At 44.3% G+C, this 18819-nt stretch overlaps 13 non-coding genes and 1 pseudogene across 13 annotated transcripts; all 14 read right to left on the bottom strand.

The window, feature by feature from the left end:
* Positions 1–636: 636 nt before the first annotated feature.
* On the bottom strand, positions 637–827 carry LOC141183092 (U2 spliceosomal RNA). The gene has a single exon (XR_012258102.1). It is a non-coding gene; the product is annotated as a U2 spliceosomal RNA (small nuclear RNA).
* Positions 828–1942: 1115 nt separating this feature from the next.
* LOC141183091 (U2 spliceosomal RNA) lies at positions 1943–2133 on the bottom strand. The gene has a single exon (XR_012258101.1). It is a non-coding gene; the product is annotated as a U2 spliceosomal RNA (small nuclear RNA).
* Positions 2134–3248: 1115 nt separating this feature from the next.
* On the bottom strand, positions 3249–3439 carry LOC141183090 (U2 spliceosomal RNA). Its single transcript, XR_012258100.1, has one exon. It is a non-coding gene; the product is annotated as a U2 spliceosomal RNA (small nuclear RNA).
* A 1112-nt stretch (positions 3440–4551) lies between these two features.
* On the bottom strand, positions 4552–4742 carry LOC141183089 (U2 spliceosomal RNA). The gene has a single exon (XR_012258099.1). It is a non-coding gene; the product is annotated as a U2 spliceosomal RNA (small nuclear RNA).
* Positions 4743–5857: 1115 nt separating this feature from the next.
* On the bottom strand, positions 5858–6048 carry LOC141183087 (U2 spliceosomal RNA). The gene has a single exon (XR_012258097.1). It is a non-coding gene; the product is annotated as a U2 spliceosomal RNA (small nuclear RNA).
* A 1115-nt stretch (positions 6049–7163) lies between these two features.
* Positions 7164–7354, bottom strand: LOC141183086 (U2 spliceosomal RNA). Its single transcript, XR_012258096.1, has one exon. It is a non-coding gene; the product is annotated as a U2 spliceosomal RNA (small nuclear RNA).
* A 1115-nt stretch (positions 7355–8469) lies between these two features.
* On the bottom strand, positions 8470–8660 carry LOC141183084 (U2 spliceosomal RNA). Its single transcript, XR_012258095.1, has one exon. It is a non-coding gene; the product is annotated as a U2 spliceosomal RNA (small nuclear RNA).
* Positions 8661–9775: 1115 nt separating this feature from the next.
* LOC141183083 (U2 spliceosomal RNA) lies at positions 9776–9966 on the bottom strand. Its single transcript, XR_012258094.1, has one exon. It is a non-coding gene; the product is annotated as a U2 spliceosomal RNA (small nuclear RNA).
* Positions 9967–11081: 1115 nt separating this feature from the next.
* Positions 11082–11274, bottom strand: LOC141183290 (U2 spliceosomal RNA). The gene has a single exon (XR_012258281.1). It is a non-coding gene; the product is annotated as a U2 spliceosomal RNA (small nuclear RNA).
* A 306-nt stretch (positions 11275–11580) lies between these two features.
* On the bottom strand, positions 11581–11719 carry LOC141183520 (U2 spliceosomal RNA; annotated as a pseudogene).
* Positions 11720–12834: 1115 nt separating this feature from the next.
* Positions 12835–13025, bottom strand: LOC141183082 (U2 spliceosomal RNA). Its single transcript, XR_012258093.1, has one exon. It is a non-coding gene; the product is annotated as a U2 spliceosomal RNA (small nuclear RNA).
* Positions 13026–14140: 1115 nt separating this feature from the next.
* LOC141183081 (U2 spliceosomal RNA) lies at positions 14141–14331 on the bottom strand. The gene has a single exon (XR_012258092.1). It is a non-coding gene; the product is annotated as a U2 spliceosomal RNA (small nuclear RNA).
* Positions 14332–15446: 1115 nt separating this feature from the next.
* On the bottom strand, positions 15447–15637 carry LOC141183080 (U2 spliceosomal RNA). The gene has a single exon (XR_012258091.1). It is a non-coding gene; the product is annotated as a U2 spliceosomal RNA (small nuclear RNA).
* Positions 15638–16752: 1115 nt separating this feature from the next.
* LOC141183446 (U2 spliceosomal RNA) lies at positions 16753–16937 on the bottom strand. Its single transcript, XR_012258397.1, has one exon. It is a non-coding gene; the product is annotated as a U2 spliceosomal RNA (small nuclear RNA).
* Positions 16938–18819: the final 1882 nt, after the last annotated feature.

Here is an 18819-nt window from a genome sequence, read left to right as displayed (position 1 = left end):
TCGCTGAGAAGCTCACAGAGACCGCCATAAGCAACAGTTTAACAGAATGCCACAGACTAATCAACCAAACTTTTTGGGTTGGGTTCTCTTTTATAGTCTGCAGGCATTAAATGAAAGAAGTCAGTGTTCCAGCAGAAGGAGACAACGTTTCAGAAAAGGCATTGTAGCAAACCAAAAAAGAAATTTTAAGCGCAGCAGAGTAACCAGCGCACATACCTGTTAGCTCAGGTGAGTTTAAAAGGCTGCTGTTGATAACAAGGGCATTTGCTAAATAGATGGTGTGTGTGCAACAATATACTGAAAGGTCAATTATATTGTGCAGCTTATCTCACCACCTGTAGTTATTTAGGTGAAAGCTCCAAAATGCTTGCCTAATATGTCTGTTTATCCAAAAGGAAGTAAAAAGGGAGAGCTAGAAAGATAGCATTGCATCACATTACATGGCAATGCAATGCACAGTTGCTGAAGTTGAACCAAAATGAGCTTGTAATCTGGCTTCTGCAACTTTGAACATGAAAAATCCAATGAGGAGAAGAAAAGCAAAGCCAAAGAGTCCATCCCAAAATCCGACAAACAAGCAAAATGAACAAAAAACATTGAATTCAATTCTTTCTGATTTTAGAAACTGCATTAAAGAAGGGGTGCACCGGTCCTGGAGATACTGCAATACCAGGTCAATGCGTGGAGTGGACAGAGCAAGCTCTTTTTCCATCTCCCTGTTCTAAAAATCCATTTAATATATGGTCCCCAGATAGGGGACGTATCAGATATTAAACTGATAAGAACAGATACTACACTTGATCTTAGCCAAAAGGCCGAGAAGCGATAACCAGAATTGGTTTCAAACTACGGAGCCACCCAAGGATCCTGAAAAGTCCATTTGTGGAGATGAGCTCCTGGACTCCCGTTAAGAAGACATGTTGTCAACCTCTAGATCCCTTACATGCCTGCACTTTTCGGCTTGCTGCTGCTGCAATCCACGCGTTTTAGATCTGCATAACTCCACCTCTTTAAACACAGCACCTTCACCCCCTGCTGTTCCCACCCGCCTCAACACCGTTGGAAGGGAGGAGAACCAATTAAGGCGGGGGGTGGGGTGGAACGAGCAGCTGTCTACCCTTAGCAGGAGGGCTCCTGATTACATACCTCTCCTGCTGCTGCTGCTGCTGGCTGTCCAGCAGCAGACTGAAGGTGGCTGCTGCTGTGCACAGGTATATAAAGGCTCAGAGCCTATTATGACACGCGCAGCCAGCGTTCCATTGCCACATTCCATCTACTGCAGGCAGGATACCTGGCTGGCTGAATGTCGCTGAGAAGCTCACAGAGACCGCCATAAGCAACAGTTTAACAGAATGCCACAGACTAATCAACCAAACTTTTTGGGTTGGGTTCTCTTTTATAGTCTGCAGGCATTAAATGAAAGAAGTCAGTGTTCCAGCAGAAGGAGACAACGTTTCAGAAAAGGCATTGTAGCAAACCAAAAAAGAAATTTTAAGCGCAGCAGAGTAACCAGCGCACATACCTGTTAGCTCAGGTGAGTTTAAAAGGCTGCTGTTGATAACAAGGGCATTTGCTAAATAGATGGTGTGTGTGCAACAATATACTGAAAGGTCAATTATATTGTGCAGCTTATCTCACCACCTGTAGTTATTTAGGTGAAAGCTCCAAAATGCTTGCCTAATATGTCTGTTTATCCAAAAGGAAGTAAAAAGGGAGAGCTAGAAAGATAGCATTGCATCACATTACATGGCAATGCAATGCACAGTTGCTGAAGTTGAACCAAAATGAGCTTGTAATCTGGCTTCTGCAACTTTGAACATGAAAAATCCATTGAGGAGAAGAAAAGCAAAGCCAAAGAGTCCATCCCAAAATCCGACAAACAAGCAAAATGAACAAAAAACATTGAATTCAATTCTTTCTGATTTTAGAAACTGCATTAAAGAAGGGGTGCACCGGTCCTGGAGATACTGCAATACCAGGTCAATGCGTGGAGTGGACAGAGCAAGCTCTTTTTCCATCTCCCTGTTCTAAAAATCCATTTAATATATGGTCCCCAGATAGGGGACGTATCAGATATTAAACTGATAAGAACAGATACTACACTTGATCTTAGCCAAAAGGCCGAGAAGCGATAACCAGAATTGGTTTCAAACTACGGAGCCACCCAAGGATCCTGAAAAGTCCATTTGTGGAGATGAGCTCCTGGACTCCCGTTAAGAAGACATGTTGTCAACCTCTAGATCCCTTACATGCCTGCACTTTTCGGCTTGCTGCTGCTGCAATCCACGCGTTTTAGATCTGCATAACTCCACCTCTTTAAACACAGCACCTTCACCCCCTGCTGTTCCCACCCGCCTCAACACCGTTGGAAGGGAGGAGAACCAATTAAGGCGGGGGGTGGGGTGGAACGAGCAGCTGTCTACCCTTAGCAGGAGGGCTCCTGATTACATACCTCTCCTGCTGCTGCTGCTGCTGGCTGTCCAGCAGCAGACTGAAGGTGGCTGCTGCTGTGCACAGGTATATAAAGGCTCAGAGCCTATTATGACACGCGCAGCCAGCGTTCCATTGCCACATTCCATCTACTGCAGGCAGGATACCTGGCTGGCTGAATGTCGCTGAGAAGCTCACAGAGACCGCCATAAGCAACAGTTTAACAGAATGCCACAGACTAATCAACCAAACTTTTTGGGTTGGGTTCTCTTTTATAGTCTGCAGGCATTAAATGAAAGAAGTCAGTGTTCCAGCAGAAGGAGACAACGTTTCAGAAAAGGCATTGTAGCAAACCAAAAAAGAAATTTTAAGCGCAGCAGAGTAACCAGCGCACATACCTGTTAGCTCAGGTGAGTTTAAAAGGCTGCTGTTGATAACAAGGGCATTTGCTAAATAGATGGTGTGTGTGCAACAATATACTGAAAGGTCAATTATATTGTGCAGCTTATCTCACCACCTGTAGTTATTTAGGTGAAAGCTCCAAAATGCTTGCCTAATATGTCTGTTTATCCAAAAGGAAGTAAAAAGGGAGAGCTAGAAAGATAGCATTGCATCACATTATGTGGCAATGCAATGCACAGTTGCTGAAGTTGAACCAAAATGAGCTTGTAATCTGGCTTCTGCAACTTTGAACATGAAAAATCCAATGAGGAGAAGAAAAGCAAAGCCAAAGAGTCCATCCCAAAATCCGACAAACAAGCAAAATGAACAAAAAACATTGAATTCAATTCTTTCTGATTTTAGAAACTGCATTAAAGAAGGGGTGCACCGGTCCTGGAGATACTGCAATACCAGGTCAATGCGTGGAGTGGACAGAGCAAGCTCTTTTTCCATCTCCCTGTTCTAAAAATCCATTTAATATATGGTCCCCAGATAGGGGACGTATCAGATATTAAACTGATAAGAACAGATACTACACTTGATCTTAGCCAAAAGGCCGAGAAGCGATAACCAGAATTGGTTTCAAACTACGGAGCCACCCAAGGATCCTGAAAAGTCCATTTGTGGAGATGAGCTCCTGGACTCCCGTTAAGAAGACATGTTGTCAACCTCTAGATCCCTTACATGCCTGCACTTTTCGGCTTGCTGCTGCTGCAATCCACGCGTTTTAGATCTGCATAACTCCACCTCTTTAAACACAGCACCTTCACCCCCTGCTGTTCCCACCCGCCTCAACACCGTTGGAAGGGAGGAGAACCAATTAAGGCGGGGGGTGGGGTGGAACGAGCAGCTGTCTACCCTTAGCAGGAGGGCTCCTGATTACATACCTCTCCTGCTGCTGCTGCTGGCTGTCCAGCAGCAGACTGAAGGTGGCTGCTGCTGTGCACAGGTATATAAAGGCTCAGAGCCTATTATGACACGCGCAGCCAGCGTTCCATTGCCACATTCCATCTACTGCAGGCAGGATACCTGGCTGGCTGAATGTCGCTGAGAAGCTCACAGAGACCGCCATAAGCAACAGTTTAACAGAATGCCACAGACTAATCAACCAAACTTTTTGGGTTGGGTTCTCTTTTATAGTCTGCAGGCATTAAATGAAAGAAGTCAGTGTTCCAGCAGAAGGAGACAACGTTTCAGAAAAGGCATTGTAGCAAACCAAAAAAGAAATTTTAAGCGCAGCAGAGTAACCAGCGCACATACCTGTTAGCTCAGGTGAGTTTAAAAGGCTGCTGTTGATAACAAGGGCATTTGCTAAATAGATGGTGTGTGTGCAACAATATACTGAAAGGTCAATTATATTGTGCAGCTTATCTCACCACCTGTAGTTATTTAGGTGAAAGCTCCAAAATGCTTGCCTAATATGTCTGTTTATCCAAAAGGAAGTAAAAAGGGAGAGCTAGAAAGATAGCATTGCATCACATTACATGGCAATGCAATGCACAGTTGCTGAAGTTGAACCAAAATGAGCTTGTAATCTGGCTTCTGCAACTTTGAACATGAAAAATCCAATGAGGAGAAGAAAAGCAAAGCCAAAGAGTCCATCCCAAAATCCGACAAACAAGCAAAATGAACAAAAAACATTGAATTCAATTCTTTCTGATTTTAGAAACTGCATTAAAGAAGGGGTGCACCGGTCCTGGAGATACTGCAATACCAGGTCAATGCGTGGAGTGGACAGAGCAAGCTCTTTTTCCATCTCCCTGTTCTAAAAATCCATTTAATATATGGTCCCCAGATAGGGGACGTATCAGATATTAAACTGATAAGAACAGATACTACACTTGATCTTAGCCAAAAGGCCGAGAAGCGATAACCAGAATTGGTTTCAAACTACGGAGCCACCCAAGGATCCTGAAAAGTCCATTTGTGGAGATGAGCTCCTGGACTCCCGTTAAGAAGACATGTTGTCAACCTCTAGATCCCTTACATGCCTGCACTTTTCGGCTTGCTGCTGCTGCAATCCACGCGTTTTAGATCTGCATAACTCCACCTCTTTAAACACAGCACCTTCACCCCCTGCTGTTCCCACCCGCCTCAACACCGTTGGAAGGGAGGAGAACCAATTAAGGCGGGGGGTGGGGTGGAACGAGCAGCTGTCTACCCTTAGCAGGAGGGCTCCTGATTACATACCTCTCCTGCTGCTGCTGCTGCTGGCTGTCCAGCAGCAGACTGAAGGTGGCTGCTGCTGTGCACAGGTATATAAAGGCTCAGAGCCTATTATGACACGCGCAGCCAGCGTTCCATTGCCACATTCCATCTACTGCAGGCAGGATACCTGGCTGGCTGAATGTCGCTGAGAAGCTCACAGAGACCGCCATAAGCAACAGTTTAACAGAATGCCACAGACTAATCAACCAAACTTTTTGGGTTGGGTTCTCTTTTATAGTCTGCAGGCATTAAATGAAAGAAGTCAGTGTTCCAGCAGAAGGAGACAACGTTTCAGAAAAGGCATTGTAGCAAACCAAAAAAGAAATTTTAAGCGCAGCAGAGTAACCAGCGCACATACCTGTTAGCTCAGGTGAATTTAAAAGGCTGCTGTTGATAACAAGGGCATTTGCTAAATAGATGGTGTGTGTGCAACAATATACTGAAAGGTCAATTATATTGTGCAGCTTATCTCACCACCTGTAGTTATTTAGGTGAAAGCTCCAAAATGCTTGCCTAATATGTCTGTTTATCCAAAAGGAAGTAAAAAGGGAGAGCTAGAAAGATAGCATTGCATCACATTACATGGCAATGCAATGCACAGTTGCTGAAGTTGAACCAAAATGAGCTTGTAATCTGGCTTCTGCAACTTTGAACATGAAAAATCCAATGAGGAGAAGAAAAGCAAAGCCAAAGAGTCCATCCCAAAATCCGACAAACAAGCAAAATGAACAAAAAACATTGAATTCAATTCTTTCTGATTTTAGAAACTGCATTAAAGAAGGGGTGCACCGGTCCTGGAGATACTGCAATACCAGGTCAATGCGTGGAGTGGACAGAGCAAGCTCTTTTTCCATCTCCCTGTTCTAAAAATCCATTTAATATATGGTCCCCAGATAGGGGACGTATCAGATATTAAACTGATAAGAACAGATACTACACTTGATCTTAGCCAAAAGGCCGAGAAGCGATAACCAGAATTGGTTTCAAACTACGGAGCCACCCAAGGATCCTGAAAAGTCCATTTGTGGAGATGAGCTCCTGGACTCCCGTTAAGAAGACATGTTGTCAACCTCTAGATCCCTTACATGCCTGCACTTTTCGGCTTGCTGCTGCTGCAATCCACGCGTTTTAGATCTGCATAACTCCACCTCTTTAAACACAGCACCTTCACCCCCTGCTGTTCCCACCCGCCTCAACACCGTTGGAAGGGAGGAGAACCAATTAAGGCGGGGGGTGGGGTGGAACGAGCAGCTGTCTACCCTTAGCAGGAGGGCTCCTGATTACATACCTCTCCTGCTGCTGCTGCTGCTGGCTGTCCAGCAGCAGACTGAAGGTGGCTGCTGCTGTGCACAGGTATATAAAGGCTCAGAGCCTATTATGACACGCGCAGCCAGCGTTCCATTGCCACATTCCATCTACTGCAGGCAGGATACCTGGCTGGCTGAATGTCGCTGAGAAGCTCACAGAGACCGCCATAAGCAACAGTTTAACAGAATGCCACAGACTAATCAACCAAACTTTTTGGGTTGGGTTCTCTTTTATAGTCTGCAGGCATTAAATGAAAGAAGTCAGTGTTCCAGCAGAAGGAGACAACGTTTCAGAAAAGGCATTGTAGCAAACCAAAAAAGAAATTTTAAGCGCAGCAGAGTAACCAGCGCACATACCTGTTAGCTCAGGTGAGTTTAAAAGGCTGCTGTTGATAACAAGGGCATTTGCTAAATAGATGGTGTGTGTGCAACAATATACTGAAAGGTCAATTATATTGTGCAGCTTATCTCACCACCTGTAGTTATTTAGGTGAAAGCTCCAAAATGCTTGCCTAATATGTCTGTTTATCCAAAAGGAAGTAAAAAGGGAGAGCTAGAAAGATAGCATTGCATCACATTACATGGCAATGCAATGCACAGTTGCTGAAGTTGAACCAAAATGAGCTTGTAATCTGGCTTCTGCAACTTTGAACATGAAAAATCCAATGAGGAGAAGAAAAGCAAAGCCAAAGAGTCCATCCCAAAATCCGACAAACAAGCAAAATGAACAAAAAACATTGAATTCAATTCTTTCTGATTTTAGAAACTGCATTAAAGAAGGGGTGCACCGGTCCTGGAGATACTGCAATACCAGGTCAATGCGTGGAGTGGACAGAGCAAGCTCTTTTTCCATCTCCCTGTTCTAAAAATCCATTTAATATATGGTCCCCAGATAGGGGACGTATCAGATATTAAACTGATAAGAACAGATACTACACTTGATCTTAGCCAAAAGGCCGAGAAGCGATAACCAGAATTGGTTTCAAACTACGGAGCCACCCAAGGATCCTGAAAAGTCCATTTGTGGAGATGAGCTCCTGGACTCCCGTTAAGAAGACATGTTGTCAACCTCTAGATCCCTTACATGCCTGCACTTTTCGGCTTGCTGCTGCTGCAATCCACGCGTTTTAGATCTGCATAACTCCACCTCTTTAAACACAGCACCTTCACCCCCTGCTGTTCCCACCTGCCTCAACACCGTTGGAAGGGAGGAGAACCAATTAAGGCGGGGGGTGGGGTGGAACGAGCAGCTGTCTACCCTTAGCAGGAGGGCTCCTGATTACATACCTCTCCTGCTGCTGCTGCTGCTGGCTGTCCAGCAGCAGACTGAAGGTGGCTGCTGCTGTGCACAGGTATATAAAGGCTCAGAGCCTATTATGACACGCGCAGCCAGCGTTCCATTGCCACATTCCATCTACTGCAGGCAGGATACCTGGCTGGCTGAATGTCGCTGAGAAGCTCACAGAGACCGCCATAAGCAACAGTTTAACAGAATGCCACAGACTAATCAACCAAACTTTTTGGGTTGGGTTCTCTTTTATAGTCTGCAGGCATTAAATGAAAGAAGTCAGTGTTCCAGCAGAAGGAGACAACGTTTCAGAAAAGGCATTGTAGCAAACCAAAAAAGAAATTTTAAGCGCAGCAGAGTAACCAGCGCACATACCTGTTAGCTCAGGTGAGTTTAAAAGGCTGCTGTTGATAACAAGGGCATTTGCTAAATAGATGGTGTGTGTGCAACAATATACTGAAAGGTCAATTATATTGTGCAGCTTATCTCACCACCTGTAGTTATTTAGGTGAAAGCTCCAAAATGCTTGCCTAATATGTCTGTTTATCCAAAAGGAAGTAAAAAGGGAGAGCTAGAAAGATAGCATTGCATCACATTACATGGCAATGCAATGCACAGTTGCTGAAGTTGAACCAAAATGAGCTTGTAATCTGGCTTCTGCAACTTTGAACATGAAAAATCCAATGAGGAGAAGAAAAGCAAAGCCAAAGAGTCCATCCCAAAATCCGACAAACAAGCAAAATGAACAAAAAACATTGAATTCAATTCTTTCTGATTTTAGAAACTGCATTAAAGAAGGGGTGCACCGGTCCTGGAGATACTGCAATACCAGGTCAATGCGTGGAGTGGACAGAGCAAGCTCTTTTTCCATCTCCCTGTTCTAAAAATCCATTTAATATATGGTCCCCAGATAGGGGACGTATCAGATATTAAACTGATAAGAACAGATACTACACTTGATCTTAGCCAAAAGGCCGAGAAGCGATAACCAGAATTGGTTTCAAACTACGGAGCCACCCAAGGATCCTGAAAAGTCCATTTGTGGAGATGAGCTCCTGGACTCCCGTTAAGAAGACATGTTGTCAACCTCTAGATCCCTTACATGCCTGCACTTTTCGGCTTGCTGCTGCTGCAATCCACGCGTTTTAGATCTGCATAACTCCACCTCTTTAAACACAGCACCTTCACCCCCTGCTGTTCCCACCCGCCTCAACACCGTTGGAAGGGAGGAGAACCAATTAAGGCGGGGGGTGGGGTGGAACGAGCAGCTGTCTACCCTTAGCAGGAGGGCTCCTGATTACATACCTCTCCTGCTGCTGCTGCTGCTGGCTGTCCAGCAGCAGACTGAAGGTGGCTGCTGCTGTGCACAGGTATATAAAGGCTCAGAGCCTATTATGACATGCGCAGCCAGCGTTCCATTGCCACATTCCATCTACTGCAGGCAGGATACCTGGCTGGCTGAATGTCGCTGAGAAGCTCACAGAGACCGCCATAAGCAACAGTTTAACAGAATGCCACAGACTAATCAACCAAACTTTTTGGGTTGGGTTCTCTTTTATAGTCTGCAGGCATTAAATGAAAGAAGTCAGTGTTCCAGCAGAAGGAGACAACGTTTCAGAAAAGGCATTGTAGCAAACCAAAAAAGAAATTTTAAGCGCAGCAGAGTAACCAGCGCACATACCTGTTAGCTCAGGTGAGTTTAAAAGGCTGCTGTTGATAACAAGGGCATTTGCTAAATAGATGGTGTGTGTGCAACAATATACTGAAAGGTCAATTATATTGTGCAGCTTATCTCACCACCTGTAGTTATTTAGGTGAAAGCTCCAAAATGCTTGCCTAATATGTCTGTTTATCCAAAAGGAAGTAAAAAGGGAGAGCTAGAAAGATAGCATTGCATCACATTACATGGCAATGCAATGCACAGTTGCTGAAGTTGAACCAAAATGAGCTTGTAATCTGGCTTCTGCAACTTTGAACATGAAAAATCCAATGAGGAGAAGAAAAGCAAAGCCAAAGAGTCCATCCCAAAATCCGACAAACAAGCAAAATGAACAAAAAACATTGAATTCAATTCTTTCTGATTTTAGAAACTGCATTAAAGAAGGGGTGCACCGGTCCTGGAGATACTGCAATACCAGGTCAATGCGTGGAGTGGACAGAGCAAGCTCTTTTTCCATCTCCCTGTTCTAAAAATCCATTTAATATATGGTCCCCAGATAGGGGACGTATCAGATATTAAACTGATAAGAACAGATACTACACTTGATCTTAGCCAAAAGGCCGAGAAGCGATAACCAGAATTGGTTTCAAACTACGGAGCCACCCAAGGATCCTGAAAAGTCCATTTGTGGAGATGAGCTCCTGGACTCCCGTTAAGAAGACATGTTGTCAACCTCTAGATCCCTTACATGCCTGCACTTTTCGGCTTGCTGCTGCTGCAATCCACGCGTTTTAGATCTGCATAACTCCACCTCTTTAAACACAGCACCTTCACCCCCTGCTGTTCCCACCCGCCTCAACACCGTTGGAAGGGAGGAGAACCAATTAAGGCGGGGGGTGGGGTGGAACGAGCAGCTGTCTACCCTTAGCAGGAGGGCTCCTGATTACATACCTCTCCTGCTGCTGCTGCTGCTGGCTGTCCAGCAGCAGACTGAAGGTGGCTGCTGCTGTGCACAGGTATATAAAGGCTCAGAGCCTATTATGACACGCGCAGCCAGCGTTCCATTGCCACATTCCATCTACTGCAGGCAGGATACCTGGCTGGCTGAATGTCGCTGAGAAGCTCACAGAGACCGCCATAAGCAACAGTTTAACAGAATGCCACAGACTAATCAACCAAACTTTTTGGGTTGGGTTCTCTTTTATAGTCTGCAGGCATTAAATGAAAGAAGTCAGTGTTCCAGCAGAAGGAGACAACGTTTCAGAAAAGGCATTGTAGCAAACCAAAAAAGAAATTTTAAGCGCAGCAGAGTAACCAGCGCACATACCTGTTAGCTCAGGTGAGTTTAAAAGGCTGCTGTTGATAACAAGGGCATTTGCTAAATAGATGGTGTGTGTGCAACAATATACTGAAAGGTCAATTATATTGTGCAGCTTATCTCACCACCTGTAGTTATTTAGGTGAAAGCTCCAAAATGCTTGCCTAATATGTCTGTTTATCCAAAAGGAAGTAAAAAGGGAGAGCTAGAAAGATAGCATTGCATCACATTACATGGCAATGCAATGCACAGTTGCTGAAGTTGAACCAAAATGAGCTTGTAATCTGGCTTCTGCAACTTTGAACATGAAAAATCCAATGAGGAGAAGAAAAGCAAAGCCAAAGAGTCCATCCCAAAATCCAACAAACAAGCAAAATGAACAAAAAACATTGAATTCAATTCTTTCTGATTTTAGAAACTGCATTAAAGAAGGGGTGCACCGGTCCTGGAGATACTGCAATACCAGGTCAATGCGTGGAGTGGACAGAGCAAGCTCTTTTTCCATCTCCCTGTTCTAAAAATCCATTTAATATATGGTCCCCAGATAGGGGACGTATCAGATATTAAACTGATAAGAACAGATTTTTTGATTGAATATATCTTTTATTAGCACAAAAAATAAGTTAACAGACAGTGTACAGTGCCGCAGCCCAGTACACACAGAATTCTACATCATATTTACATAGCATGAGGATACGACGCACTAACTAGACACATCACACCCCTATGCTACACAAAACACTCAATCTGAAAGAAAAAGCATGTCAATCAATACAGTACGACGAACCGTGATAAGGGATGGGGATTGGGAAAAAGGGGATGGGGAGGGGAAAATCACAGGCCCGAAGCTTTATTGAAAGACAAGACACATAAGGGGAGAGGGGGAGGAGGGGTTTAGTCCTCGTCCTCGTCCTCCGGACCGTCCATGATGGAATAGTCTCTGAGCAGGCTGTGGATCAGCCTGCGGCAGTCCTGGATGGACATCCTCTCCCTCCTCAAGATGAGCCGGTTCCTGGCGACCCAAACAGATACTACACTTGATCTTAGCCAAAAGGCCGAGAAGCGATAACCAGAATTGGTTTCAAACTACGGAGCCACCCAAGGATCCTGAAAAGTCCATTTGTGGAGATGAGCTCCTGGACTCCCGTTAAGAAGACATGTTGTCAACCTCTAGATCCCTTACATGCCTGCACTTTTCGGCTTGCTGCTGCTGCAATCCACGCGTTTTAGATCTGCATAACTCCACCTCTTTAAACACAGCACCTTCACCCCCTGCTGTTCCCACCCGCCTCAACACCGTTGGAAGGGAGGAGAACCAATTAAGGCGGGGGGTGGGGTGAAACGAGCAGCTGTCTACCCTTAGCAGGAGGGCTCCTGATTACATACCTCTCCTGCTGCTGCTGCTGCTGGCTGTCCAGCAGCAGACTAAAGGTGGCTGCTGCTGTGCACAGGTATATAAAGGCTCAGAGCCTATTATGACACGCGCAGCCAGCGTTCCATTGCCACATTCCATCTACTGCAGGCAGGATACCTGGCTGGCTTAATGTCGCTGAGAAGCTCACAGAGACCGCCATAAGCAACAGTTTAACAGAATGCCACAGACTAATCAACCAAACTTTTTGGGTTGGGTTCTCTTTTATAGTCTGCAGGCATTAAATGAAAGAAGTCAGTGTTCCAGCAGAAGGAGACAACGTTTCAGAAAAGGCATTGTAGCAAACCAAAAAAGAAATTTTAAGCGCAGCAGAGTAACCAGCGCACATACCTGTTAGCTCAGGTGAGTTTAAAAGGCTGCTGTTGATAACAAGGGCATTTGCTAAATAGATGGTGTGTGTGCAACAATATACTGAAAGGTCAATTATATTGTGCAGCTTATCTCACCACCTGTAGTTATTTAGGTGAAAGCTCCAAAATGCTTGCCTAATATGTCTGTTTATCCAAAAGGAAGTAAAAAGGGAGAGCTAGAAAGATAGCATTGCATCATATTACATGGCAATGCAATGCACAGTTGCTGAAGTTGAACCAAAATGAGCTTGTAATCTGGCTTCTGCAACTTTGAACATGAAAAATCCAATGAGGAGAAGAAAAGCAAAGCCAAAGAGTCCATCCCAAAATCCGACAAACAAGCAAAATGAACAAAAAACATTGAATTCAATTCTTTCTGATTTTAGAAACTGCATTAAAGAAGGGGTGCACCGGTCCTGGAGATACTGCAATACCAGGTCAATGCGTGGAGTGGACAGAGCAAGCTCTTTTTCCATCTCCCTGTTCTAAAAATCCATTTAATATATGGTCCCCAGATAGGGGACGTATCAGATATTAAACTGATAAGAACAGATACTACACTTGATCTTAGCCAAAAGGCCGAGAAGCGATAACCAGAATTGGTTTCAAACTACGGAGCCACCCAAGGATCCTGAAAAGTCCATTTGTGGAGATGAGCTCCTGGACTCCCGTTAAGAAGACATGTTGTCAACCTCTAGATCCCTTACATGCCTGCACTTTTCGGCTTGCTGCTGCTGCAATCCACGCGTTTTAGATCTGCATAACTCCACCTCTTTAAACACAGCACCTTCACCCCCTGCTGTTCCCACCCGCCTCAACACCGTTGGAAGGGAGGAGAACCAATTAAGGCGGGGGGTGGGGTGGAACGAGCAGCTGTCTACCCTTAGCAGGAGGGCTCCTGATTACATACCTCTCCTGCTGCTGCTGCTGCTGGCTGTCCAGCAGCAGACTGAAGGTGGCTGCTGCTGTGCACAGGTATATAAAGGCTCAGAGCCTATTATGACACGCGCAGCCAGCGTTCCATTGCCACATTCCATCTACTGCAGGCAGGATACCTGGCTGGCTGAATGTCGCTGAGAAGCTCACAGAGACCGCCATAAGCAACAGTTTAACAGAATGCCACAGACTAATCAACCAAACTTTTTGGGTTGGGTTCTCTTTTATAGTCTGCAGGCATTAAATGAAAGAAGTCAGTGTTCCAGCAGAAGGAGACAACGTTTCAGAAAAGGCATTGTAGCAAACCAAAAAAGAAATTTTAAGCGCAGCAGAGTAACCAGCGCACATACCTGTTAGCTCAGGTGAGTTTAAAAGGCTGCTGTTGATAACAAGGGCATTTGCTAAATAGATGGTGTGTGTGCAACAATATACTGAAAGGTCAATTATATTGTGCAGCTTATCTCACCACCTGTAGTTATTTAGGTGAAAGCTCCAAAATGCTTGCCTAATATGTCTGTTTATCCAAAAGGAAGTAAAAAGGGAGAGCTAGAAAGATAGCATTGCATCACATTACATGGCAATGCAATGCACAGTTGCTGAAGTTGAACCAAAATGAGCTTGTAATCTGGCTTCTGCAACTTTGAACATGAAAAATCCAATGAGGAGAAGAAAAGCAAAGCCAAAGAGTCCATCCCAAAATCCGACAAACAAGCAAAATGAACAAAAAACATTGAATTCAATTCTTTCTGATTTTAGAAACTGCATTAAAGAAGGGGTGCACCGGTCCTGGAGATACTGCAATACCAGGTCAATGCGTGGAGTGGACAGAGCAAGCTCTTTTTCCATCTCCCTGTTCTAAAAATCCATTTAATATATGGTCCCCAGATAGGGGACGTATCAGATATTAAACTGATAAGAACAGATACTACACTTGATCTTAGCCAAAAGGCCGAGAAGCGATAACCAGAATTGGTTTCAAACTACGGAGCCACCCAAGGATCCTGAAAAGTCCATTTGTGGAGATGAGCTCCTGGACTCCCGTTAAGAAGACATGTTGTCAACCTCTAGATCCCTTACATGCCTGCACTTTTCGGCTTGCTGCTGCTGCAATCCACGCGTTTTAGATCTGCATAACTCCACCTCTTTAAACACAGCACCTTCACCCCCTGCTGTTCCCACCCGCCTCAACACCGTTGGAAGGGAGGAGAACCAATTAAGGCGGGGGGTGGGGTGGAACGAGCAGCTGTCTACCCTTAGCAGGAGGGCTCCTGATTACATACCTCTCCTGCTGCTGCTGCTGCTGGCTGTCCAGCAGCAGACTGAAGGTGGCTGCTGCTGTGCACAGGTATATAAAGGCTCAGAGCCTATTATGACACGCGCAGCCAGCGTTCCATTGCCACATTCCATCTACTGCAGGCAGGATACCTGGCTGGCTGAATGTCGCTGAGAAGCTCACAGAGACCGCCATAAGCAACAGTTTAACAGAATGCCACAGACTAATCAACCAAACTTTTTGGGTTGGGTTCTCTTTTATAGTCTGCAGGCATTAAATGAAAGAAGTCAGTGTTCCAGCAGAAGGAGACAACGTTTCAGAAAAGGCATTGTAGCAAACCAAAAAAGAAATTTTAAGCGCAGCAGAGTAACCAGCGCACATACCTGTTAGCTCAGGTGAGTTTAAAAGGCTGCTGTTGATAACAAGGGCATTTGCTAAATAGATGGTGTGTGTGCAACAATATACTGAAAGGTCATTTATATTGTGCAGCTTATCTCACCACCTGTAGTTATTTAGGTGAAAGCTCCAAAATGCTTGCCTAATATGTCTGTTTATCCAAAAGGAAGTAAAAAGGGAGAGCTAGAAAGATAGCATTGCATCACATTACATGGCAATGCAATGCACAGTTGCTGAAGTTGAACCAAAATGAGCTTGTAATCTGGCTTCTGCAACTTTGAACATGAAAAATCCAATGAGGAGAAGAAAAGCAAAGCCAAAGAGTCCATCCCAAAATCCGACAAACAAGCAAAATGAACAAAAAACATTGAATTCAATTCTTTCTGATTTTAGAAACTGCATTAAAGAAGGGGTGCACCGGTCCTGGAGATACTGCAATACCAGGTCAATGCGTGGAGTGGACAGAGCAAGCTCTTTTTCCATCTCCCTGTTCTAAAAATCCATTTAATATATGGTCCCCAGATAGGGGACGTATCAGATATTAAACTGATAAGAACAGATACTACACTTGATCTTAGCCAAAAGGCCGAGAAGCGATAACCAGAATTGGTTTCAAACTACGGAGCCACCCAAGGATCCTGAAAAGTCCATTTGTGGAGATGAGCTCCTGGACTCCCGTTAAGAAGACATGTTGTCAACCTCTAGATCCCTTACATGCCTGCACTTTTCGGCTTGCTGCTGCTGCAATCCACGCGTTTTAGATCTGCATAACTCCACCTCTTTAAACACAGCACCTTCACCCCCTGCTGTTCCCACCCGCCTCAACACCGTTGGAAGGGAGGAGAACCAATTAAGGCGGGGGGTGGGGTGGAACGAGCAGCTGTCTACCCTTAGCAGGAGGGCTCCTGATTACATACCTCTCCTGCTGCTGCTGCTGCTGGCTGTCCAGCAGCAGACTGAAGGTGGCTGCTGCTGTGCACAGGTATATAAAGGCTCAGAGCCTATTATGACACGCGCAGCCAGCGTTCCATTGCCACATTCCATCTACTGCAGGCAGGATACCTGGCTGGCTGAATGTCGCTGAGAAGCTCACAGAGACCGCCATAAGCAACAGTTTAACAGAATGCCACAGACTAATCAACCAAACTTTTTGGGTTGGGTTCTCTTTTATAGTCTGCAGGCATTAAATGAAAGAAGTCAGTGTTCCAGCAGAAGGAGACAACGTTTCAGAAAAGGCATTGTAGCAAACCAAAAAAGAAATTTTAAGCGCAGCAGAGTAACCAGCGCACATACCTGTTAGCTCAGGTGAGTTTAAAAGGCTGCTGTTGATAACAAGGGCATTTGCTAAATAGATGGTGTGTGTGCAACAATATACTGAAAGGTCAATTATATTGTGCAGCTTATCTCACCACCTGTAGTTATTTAGGTGAAAGCTCCAAAATGCTTGCCTAATATGTCTGTTTATCCAAAAGGAAGTAAAAAGGGAGAGCTAGAAAGATAGCATTGCATCACATTACATGGCAATGCAATGCACAGTTGCTGAAGTTGAACCAAAATGAGCTTGTAATCTGGCTTCTGCAACTTTGAACATGAAAAATCCAATGAGGAGAAGAAAAGCAAAGCCAAAGAGTCCATCCCAAAATCCGACAAACAAGCAAAATGAACAAAAAACATTGAATTCAATTCTTTCTGATTTTAGAAACTGCATTAAAGAAGGGGTGCACCGGTCCTTCCTGGAGATACTGCAATACCAGGTCAATGCGTGGAGTGGACAGAGCAAGCTCTTTTTCCATCTCCCTGTTCTAAAAATCCATTTAATATATGGTCCCCAGATAGGGGACGTATCAGATATTAAACTGATAAGAACAGATTTTTTTTTTTTTTTTTTTAAAACCTATTCAGGTTAAAATTAAAGTCCACTCCACAGTCCTCTTCTCCCCAAAGGGAGACAAGACGTGGACTCCAACTTAAATCATCATCAGGTTTTGGTACTTTTAATGTCAGAAAAAAAAATTACAAAAATACAACAATACTTACAAAGAAAGAAATGTTTCAGAACCTGAATGGATACCAAAAAAATAAAAATTAAATTATAACTGTATTAACAACAGTAATAACATCAAGTAAAATACTTGTAACCATTATCAAAAGCATGAACCCCAACCCAACTCAGAACCTTAAGGGACAAATCTTCAACCCTTGATGCTGAAAAAACTTGTTTCGATACACCATCTGGTATTCTATATTTCACACAAAAAACATTTTTATCTCTTATTAGTTCTTTCCTAACATTCTCTATAAGATAGTCCAAACGTTTCTCATCATACAACTTACGGTACAACCGGTTAAAATATTCTGCATTCTTTATAAACATAGGTTGTTGAAAAACAACTATATTTTCTTCCATTGCCACCTCCACTTCCTGTTCCTTTCTCTTTTCTTGCTTTTTAACCTTACCACGGCCAGTTCCCTGACTTACACCTCCCATTTCACTCTCTACCCTATCCCCCCAATCTACTCTTGTTTTCTCCATCTCCCTCTGCACTCCTACAGGTTTGCTTTCTTTTCCCTTTACCACCAACACCTTTTCTACACTTTCCTCCTTTCTCTCTACCAAAACCTTTTTAACCACTACCTCCTTCTCTTTATTTCTTTTCCTCTTTGGGCAATTCTTAAAAACATGCGTATCTTCCTGACACAAGTTGCACTTCCTCCGATCTTTACAATCCTTTGACTCATGATCACCTTTTTTGCCAAAACCACATACACCACCCGAACAATTTTCCTTTCCATGCCCGTATTGACGACAAACTCGACAAAAAGTGGGTATACCACTGAAAAAAATATCACCATTTATATTACCCAACTTAAACCTAGCTGGGGGAAGCAACACAGTCCCCTGCTCATCTTCTTTGAAACGGACCAAAAATTTCCACTTCGAAGTCCAAAAACCAAATTCATTATAAATCTTCCCTTTTGGTGTTACTGACAAACAAAAAAACTCCAAAAATGTAAGAACATCCTCTTCGTCCACCAATGGAGAGTACATTTTAACAATGATCCATTTATCTCTAACGGGGAAGTGTGGCATTACACTTATCCCCTCCATTCTTTTATCCTGGCTTGCAGTCATTTTCCTTAGATATCCTTCAAAAAAAACTTTGTCAACAAAAACTATATCATAAACACCCCTCCTGGGGTAGTCCATTATCGCCAACACTTCTTCTGTCTTCAAACCAAAAAGATCCACAAGAACTTGACTCATCACATACCTAAAATCCTTTTGATCTCGAAAGTTCTCCTGAACAACCAAACGAATAGAATTCTGCACCTTAGCGAATTCAGGCACATGATCTTCCTCTCCTTCATGTGATGCTGCAGACATCTTCTTCACAAACAGGTTCTCCTCTTCTCAATAGAAACCTTCAACACCGAAGTGCCAGGTAGATGATCGCCTCCCGTTGCCCGGGGACTAATCCGACTCCCTAATAGCAGCAGGGAGGTGAAGCCCTGCTGAAAAACAGAGCGATCCCCCCAGGCCAAGGAGCCGGGTACCCCGAGCACCTCTCAGCCAAGACCAAGGCAGCAGCCGCTAGATCACTGCACTTGATCTTAGCCAAAAGGCCGAGAAGCGATAACCAGAATTGGTTTCAAACTACGGAGCCACCCAAGGATCCTGAAAAGTCCATTTGTGGAGATGAGCTCCTGGACTCCCGTTAAGAAGACATGTTGTCAACCTCTAGATCCCTTACATGCCTGCACTTTTCGGCTTGCTGCTGC

This window comes from Phyllobates terribilis, unplaced genomic scaffold (assembly GCF_046119375.1).
Source record: "Phyllobates terribilis strain yellow unplaced genomic scaffold, ASM4611937v1 Scaffold_38__1_contigs__length_12584779, whole genome shotgun sequence".
Classification (NCBI taxonomy): domain Eukaryota; kingdom Metazoa; phylum Chordata; class Amphibia; order Anura; family Dendrobatidae; genus Phyllobates; species Phyllobates terribilis.
This window is presented reverse-complemented; position numbering and strand designations above follow the sequence as displayed.